Genomic DNA, 8,722 nt, shown 5'->3' with positions numbered 1-8,722 from the left:
TCTCAATCTCCTGACCTTGTGATCCACCTGCTTTGACCTCCCAAAGTGCTGGGATTACAGGTGTGAGCCACTGCATCCAGCCAATTCTCTAGTTCTTGTAGTTGTGGTGTTAGCTTAACTTGAGGTGTTTCTAACTCTTCAATGTGGGCATTTTAGTGTTATAAATTTTCCTCTTAACACTGCTTTAGCTGCATCTGAGATTCTGGTATGTTGTATCTTTGTTCTCATTAGTTTCAAAGAACTTCTTGATTTCTGCCCTAATTTTGTTATTTACCTAAAAGTTATTCAGGAGCAGGTTGTTCAATTTCCATGTAGTTGTATGGGTTTTAGTGAATTTCTTAATCTTGAGTTCTAATTTGATTGTGCTGTGATCCAAGAGGATGTTTGTTATAATTTTAGTTATTTTGCATTTGCTGAGGAGCATTTTACTTCTGATTATGTGATCAATTTTAGAGTAAGTGTTATGTGGCAATAAGAAGAATGTATATTCTGTTGTTTTGGGGTGGAGAGTTGCGTAGATATCTATCAGGTCCACTTGATCCCAAGCTGAGTTCAGACCCTGAATATCTTTGTTAATTTTCTGTCTTGATGATCTGTCTCATATAGTCAGTGGGTGATAAAGCCTCCCACTGTTTTTGCATTGGAGTCTGTCTCTTTGAAGGTCTGTAAGAACTTGCTTTATGAATCTGTGTGCTCCTGTATTGGGTGCGTACATATTTAGGATAGTTAGCTCTTCTTGTTGAATTGAACTGTTCACCACTATGTAATGCCCTTCTTTGTCTTTTTTGATCTTTGTTGGTTTAAAGTCTGTTTTGTCAGAAACTAGGATTGCAACTCCTGCCTTTTTCTGTTTTGCATTTGCTTGGTACACTTTTCTCCACCACTTTATTTTGAACCTATGTGTGTCTTTGCATGTGAAATGGGTCTCTTGAAGACAGCATGCCAATGGGTCTTGGTTCTTTATCCAACTTGCCACTCTGTGTCTTTTAATTGGGGCATTTAGTCCATTTAAGGCTAGTATTGTTATGTGTGGATTTGATGCTGTCATGATGTTAGCTGATTATTTTGCAGATTTGTTTATGTGGTTGCTTCATAGTGTCACTGGTCTGTGTGCTTTAGTGTGTTTTTGTAGTGGCTGGCAATGGTCTTCCCTTTCTGTATTTAGTGCTTCCTTCCGGAGCTCTTGTAATGCAGGTCAGGTGGTAAAGAATTCCCTCAACATTTCCTTGTTTGAAAAGAATCTTATTGATCCTTCCTTATGAAACTTAGTTTGGCCAGATACGAAATTCTTGGTTGGAAATTCTTTTCTTTGAGTGTTGAATATTAGTCTCCGATCTCTTCTGGCTTGTAGGGTTTCCATGGAGAGGTCTGCTGTTAGTCTGATGGGCTTCCCTTTGTAGGTGACCTGGCCTCTGACTCTGGCTGCCCTTAATATTTTTTCTTTCATTTTGACATTGAAGAATCTGATAATTATGTGTCTTGAGGATAGTCTTCTCATGGAGTATCTTACTGGGGTTCTCTGCATTTCCTGAATTTAAATGTTGGCCTGTCTTCTAGGTTGGGGAATTTGTCCTGGATGATATCACGAAGTATGTTTTCCAAACTGGTTCCATTCTCCCTGTCTCTTTCAGGTACCCAAATTAGTCGTAGATTTGGTCTTTTAACATAATCCCATATTTATTGGAGGTTTTGTTCATTCCTTTTCATTCTTTTTTCTCTATCCTTGTCTGCCTGTCTTATTTCAGAAAGATAGTCTTCAAACTCTGAGATTCTTTCTTCTGCTTGGTGTATTCTGCTGTTAATATTTGTGATTGCATTGTGAAGTTCTTGTAGTATGTTTTTCAGCTCTATCAGGTTGGTTGTATTCCTCCCTAAACTGGCTATTTTGACTGTCAGCTCCTGCATTGTTTTACCATGATTCATAGCTTCTTTGCACTGGGTTGCAATGTGCTCCTTTAGCTCAGCAAAGTTTGTTTTTATCCACATTCTGAAGCCTAATGCTGTCATTTCAGTCATCTCAGCCTCAACCCAGTTCTGAGTCCTTGCTGGAGAGGTATTGTGGTCATTTGGGGGAAAAGAGGGGCACTGGTGTTTTGAGTTTTCATTGTTTTTGCACTGATTCTTTCTCATCTTTGTGGGCTTATCTACCTTTGATCTTTGAAGTTGCTGACCTTTAGATAGGGTTTTTTTGTGTGTTCTGTTGTTGTTGTTTTCTGTTTGTTTTTTCTTTTAACAGTCTGGCTACTCTTCCATAGGGCTGCTGCAGTTTGCTGGGGGTCTGCTCCAGACCCTGGTCATCTTAGTTTTTCCCATACCAGGAGGTATCACCAGTGAAGGCTGTGAAACAGTAAAGATAGTGGGTTGCCCTTTTCCCTGGAAGCTCCATCCCAGGGGGGTACTGACCTGTTGCCAGCTGGAGGACACCTGTAGGAGGTGGCTGGGGACCCCAGTTGGGAGGTCTCACCTTTTCAGGAGGAACAGGATCAAGGACCCACTTAAAGAAGCAGTATGGCTACTTCAGGGTAGAGCAGCTGTGCTGTGTTGGGGATCCCTTCAGTCCCTGATCAGTTTGGGCTCTCCAAGACCCACAGGCTGGACAAGCTGAGATGCCTGAATAGCCAAGGTGGCAACCTGCCCTGTTCCCCTGGGCACTCCAATCCAGGGAGACATTAGAACTGTATAGAACACAGGTGGTGGTGGCTGGAGGCCCTGGCTGGGAGGAGCTGCCCTATGAGGAGGAATAGGTTAGGGTCCTGCTTAAAGAAGTAGTCTGGCCATGCCTGCACAAAATAGCCATGCTGTGCTGGGGAACAGCATCTGCTCCCTTTGGCTTGGACTCTCCAAAGCATGCAGGCTGGAATGGCTGAGTCCTTCAAACAACCAAGGTGGCCGCCTGTCCCCACTCCCCTCCCAAATATGCACGTGCGCGCGCGCGCACACACACACACACACACACACACACGCAGCATCTCATTTAGAGATCAGAGCTCTGTTCATGGAATACAGGCGGGGTGGCTGGAGTCCCTGGCTAGGAGGTTGGGCCCAGTAAGGAAGAATGGATCAGGGTCCTGCTTCAAGAAGCAGTCTGGCCACATTCTGGTAAAGCAGCTGTACTGTGCTTGTGGGGACCCTTTCTCGTCTGGACCGTTTGGATTTTCCAAAGACCTTAGTCTGGAACAGCTGAGTTGGCCAAACAGCAGAGACGGCAGCCCACCCCTCCTCCTGGGGGCTCCATCCCTTCTCAGGCAGGCTCCACCATGTTGCTGGTCACTGGCTGTAATTCCAAGCCAGTGGGTCTTTATCTTGTGAGGTGCCATGGAAATGGGGCCTGCAGACTGATGTTGCTTGGCTCCCTGGATTCAGCCCCCTTCCTAAGGGTATGCATGACCTCCCACCTTGTCTGATCTGCAGATACCCTTGCTAGCGATCCCAGGGCTGGAGTATGTAAAGCTCCTGGGTCTCTCTGTGCATGCTTGAGAAGCTGCTATGCCTAGACTTCATATGGCTCTGTGTGCGGGACTCAAGGCTTTAGTGGGGTGGGCACATGAGGGGTCCTGATCCGTGGGTTGTAAAGATCGTGGGAGAAGCATGGTTTCTGGGGGTCACATAATCACTCACCACTTCCCTTGGCTGGGGGTGGGGGTTCTCTTGGTGCCATAGCCCCACCCTGCTTTACTTCATTCTCCGTGGGTTGTTTCCCTGATTAGTCCCAATGTGGGTACCTGGATATTTTGGTTGAAGGGGTTGAAGGTGCCTTATTTACTTGGCCCTTTCGTTCCTCTCCATGAGTGCCATGGACCTCAGCTGCTTCTAATCGGCCATCTTGGCCTTATCTCTCACTTATTTTCTCATTTTTTTATTGTTTAGTTCATTTTAGTTTTAAGAGTTCTTTGTATATTTTGGATAACAGGTCCTTATCAGATACGTCTTGCAAATACTTCCTCCTAGCCTGTGGCTTTTCTTTGTATTCTCTTGACAGTGTCTTTCCCAGAGCAGTTTTTAATTTTAATGAAGTCCAGTTTAGCAATTATTTATTTCATGAATTGTGCCTTTGGTGGTGTATCTCCTGTATTTCAGGAGTTTTTATAGTGTTGCATTCACATATAGGTTTGTGATCCATTTTGTGTTAACTTTTGTGAAGGGTGTAGAAATCTGTGTCTAGATTCATTTTTTTTTTTTTTTTTTTTGCATGTGATGTCCAGTTGTTCCAGCACCATTTGTGGAAAGATAATATCTCTTCTCCAGTGAATGCCTTGCTCCTTTGTCAAAAATCAGTTGACTATCTATATTCATGCGATTCTATTTCTGGGCTCTCTATTCTGTTTCATTGATCCGTCTGTTCTTTCTTCAGTACCACAGTGTCTTGATTACTGTTAGATTTAGTCTTAAAGTTGGGTAATGTCAGTCTGGCAGCTTTGTTCTCTTCAATATTGTGTTGGCTATTCTAGGTCTTTTGCCTCTCTATGTAAACTTTAAAATCAGATTGTCAAACTTGCTGGGATTTTGATTGGTATTGCATTGAATCTATAGATCAGGTTGGGAAGATCTGACTTCATTTTTGTTTAATTTGCATTTCTATGAGTACTCATTAAGTAGAATACCTTTTCATGTGCTTCTTAGTCTTTTGGTTTTCTTTCTTGTAATTACTTAGCCATGTCCTTTGCCCATTTTATTCTGGAGAGCCTATCTTTTTCTAGTTGCTTTGCAGGATTTCTATTCTGTATATTGGTCCCTCATTAATTTCACATTTTGCAAATATCTTCCACCAATTTTAGTCTGTTAACTCTATTCATCATTTTGTTCATTGACTAGAGATTCTTAGTTTTATGATAAATTTTTTACTTTATGGTTTGTATCTTTGGGTTTTGTTTAAAAAGTTCTTTTTTTCTTATAAGTTACAAAGATATTTTCCTACATTTTCTCCTATTAACTTGATAGTTTTATTTTTACATTTAGAGTTTTAATACCCCTGGTGACCACTTTTGGTCCAAAAATCACTGTATTTTTCTTCACGTACTGATTAAGTTTTCCAGTACTGACTCCAAAATAATGAATTCTTTCCCATTTGATTTATGGTGCCACCTAAATTGGAAATAAAATAAGAGTCTCTCTAGATCTGACTCTGCACAGATCTGTGTCTGATGCTGAGCATTCCATCTGGTTGCTTTGGCCTATATGCCTGTTCTTGAAGTCCATACCACACTTTTCTTTTATAACAATGGCTTCATTGTATATCTGATGATGTACTTGTAGAAAAATACTTGTATGGCAAGTTTTTTTCTTAAGTCTTCTTTTTCATCATTTATCTAAATATTTGTGGACATTTGTTCTCCTATAACATTTTAAAATTATATTTATCAATTCCTCAAAAAATGCAACTGGCATTTTGATTGGTATTGCATTGAATTTGTAGATCAATTTGGAGATAATTATCATCTTTATAATATTTAGTCATCTCATCCAATAATATGAATTGTCTTTTTATTTGTTAGGTTATCTTGATATTCTTCATTGTAGTTTTATTTTTTCTCCATAGTAGTCTTGCGTTGTCCTGGTTAAATTAATTCCTAGATACTATATAGTTTTAAATTGTGAGTGGTAGTTTATCTTTCAAATTTTCTAACATGCCTTTTGTGATTTGTAAGTTTTAAATTTTTACATTAAGTGTTTATCTGGCATCCATGCTGAACTATCTGAATAGTTATAGTAATTATTTTATTCATTCTTATGGATTTTTATAGGTAGATGATCACGTTTACCCAAAATCTTGTATTATTTCTTTCGATTTGTACACTTTGTACTTATTTTCTTTATATATTGGTCATGACCTCTAGAGTTACAATAAGCAGTAGTGGTAACCAGGCACTTTCCTATTGTGTTCCCAGTCTTAAAAAGAATACACCTAAAGTTTCTTCAGTAAGAATTGTGGATGATATTCTGGGAAGATGGCCATATAACTTTGACTCTCTCCATATTGCCTCATAAAAATAGATAGAGGAACAGTAACATCTAAACTGAGGACTCATGACGATATCTAAAATACAACTAGATGACAAGGTATCGTGATGACCCTCTAAATAGTGGGGACAAACCACTGTCGTATCCCAGTCCTGTATATCAGAATCTGAGTAGGACAAACTGGAGGAAAGGCAACTGAGTTTCTAATGGTCCTATGAATAGGAAAAGCCTAAAATTGCCATGATGTACTCATTGGAAAGCATAGTGAGGCAAGAAGGGAAGAGAAGCTAAAACTGGGGATGGGAGAGGGTAATGTTCTACAAGGTTCGGTTTGTAAGAGAATGCAAGTGTGCTATAATTACAATAAAGTCTGACTATTCTGGAGCTACCTAGGTTTATAAACTCTTGAAATTAATAAATAGAAGTTTCCTTTCAAAACAAAACTCCACTCTTAGAAGAAACTGAAGCAAGTATTATAAATCAAGCTGAACAGAAATAGTAGGGACAAAAAGAAAGGGTCCAGATAAAAGTGAAGGAAGCAAAGAAGGTAAATCTCAGAACATGTAGCCACAAAGATACAAAGTTCATTCTAGTTAGAGCACAAAGCACAAAGGTAGTGCTAGCTAGAGGTACAGTCACATCTTATACAAAATTATAAAAAGAAAAGAATAAGGAGCAGAATAACCTCTCTACACACAGTGAAAGAATGCCAATAAAGATGAAAATAAATGAAAATTTCTATCTAATATTTAAAATGAAGATACAGAAATTAAAAAAATTACAAAACTTAAACAACATAAAACAGAATGAGAGACATTAAAGATGTGGTCATTGAGAAAAAATGCCTTGAAAAGAAGGATGACTCAGTAAAGAGAAATAAAATTTAAAAATTGTTATAGAAATAAAGAAGGCAAGTGGATACAACTGATAATGTCTTAAGTGAAAGGTGGAAAGGATGAAATTTTTATAAATAAAAAAGACATGAAAAAGGAGAGAATAATGATATAAGAGAAAGAGATAAGCATAGAATGTAGGCAAAGGAGATCCAAAATACTAACAAAAGGAGCCCCTGGAGAAGCCAATGAAAGAGAATATATACTAAACACTATGACTGAAGAAAACTTTTCCAAACTAAAAAACAATTTGAAAGCATATGTTGAAAAGATCCACTGTGTTTCTGGGAAAAGTTAAAACCAAGATATAGTCTAGTAAAACGATTGGACTTTCTTTTTAAAAAGAGAGAAAATACATCCTTTGGGCATCTAAGACAAAAAAAAAAGTCATTAATAAGGGGAAAGCCAGATTGTCACCAGACTTTATGATAGTAATGTTTTATGCCAGGAGATATGAGAATAATAAATGTAATAATTTCATGGGGGAAAAGGTGAACCATGAACTTCAAATAAAAGCAAACTGATCAAAAGTAAAGGCTGCTAAGTGCTATCAGCATACAAGAGAAGTCAAGTGGAAAAAAAATTAGAATATAGAAGACCTAAACAATAACAAATAATACATAGCCATGCACCATTTAATGACAGGGATATAGTTTGAGAAAGACATCGTTAGGCAATTTTGTCATGTTGCAAGCATCATAGAGTATACTTACACAAACCTAGATGGTATAGCTTACTACTTACTCAGGATATATGGTATAGCCTGTTGGTTCTAGGCTACAAACATGTTCATGTTCGTGTTATTGTACTGAATACTGTGGGCAATTATAATGGTAAGTATTTGTGTATCTAAACATAGAAAAGACACCATAAAAATACAGTATTATAATCTTATGGGACCACTATATAATAGGCTGTACACTGTTGACCTAAATGTCATTATGACCTAAATGTTATGCATGTGGTGCATGACTATAATTCTATAGATGCATTGAACCCTGAACACCGAAAGCAGAGACTTCATAATCTCTTTAAGTATTTGTGAAACATTCATAAAAATTGACCTTATCTTAAATTACAAAAAAACTTTAATAAATACTAAAGAAAAGAAATAAAACATTTTCTGAGCTTGATATAATATAAATTAATAAAATATTAAAAGAGCTCTTAAATTTGAAAATTTAAAACATGTTCTTAAAGAATTTGGAGTTTTAAAGGAAAATGTAATATAAAATTCAAAGTTTTGAAAATCATGAAAATGAAAACATATTAGACCTATGGGATATGATTAAAGCGATTATCAGGAAAATATAGCATTAAGTGTCTATTGCAGTAATAATTTAAAAATGAGAATACGAGTTAAATACCAAATGCAAACAGCTAGAGAAAGAACAATGTATTTCAAAATAAAGCAGTGGGAAAATTAATAAAGACAAGAGCAGAAATTAATGAGATAAAATTAAAGCAGTAGAATTAACAAATACCTCAAAGTTGCTATTAAAAAAATCAGAGAGTAGATACTCATTAGTTAATGTAATGAAGGAAAAAAAAGAGAAAGGACAAATACATAAAATTAGAAATGACAAGAGAGCAATAAGGATGAAAAGGGAAGTTTTTATAATCATAAGGCCATTTTGCCCAAATCTATGCAAAACAAAGACAAATACTAGGCTGAGCACAGTGGCTCATGCAAGTAACACCAAGTAGGAGAACCACTTGAGGCCAAGAGTTTGAGACCAGCCTGGGCAACATAACGAGACCCTGTTTCTAAAAAAAGTAAAAAAAAAATTAGCTGAGTGTGGTGGCACATGCCTGTGGCCCTAGCTATGTAGGAGGCAGAGATGGGAGGATCACTTGAACCTAAAGGTTTA

This window comes from Mandrillus leucophaeus, unplaced genomic scaffold (genome assembly GCF_000951045.1).
Source record: "Mandrillus leucophaeus isolate KB7577 unplaced genomic scaffold, Mleu.le_1.0 Scaffold221, whole genome shotgun sequence".
Classification (NCBI taxonomy): domain Eukaryota; kingdom Metazoa; phylum Chordata; class Mammalia; order Primates; family Cercopithecidae; genus Mandrillus; species Mandrillus leucophaeus.
This window is presented reverse-complemented; position numbering follows the sequence as displayed.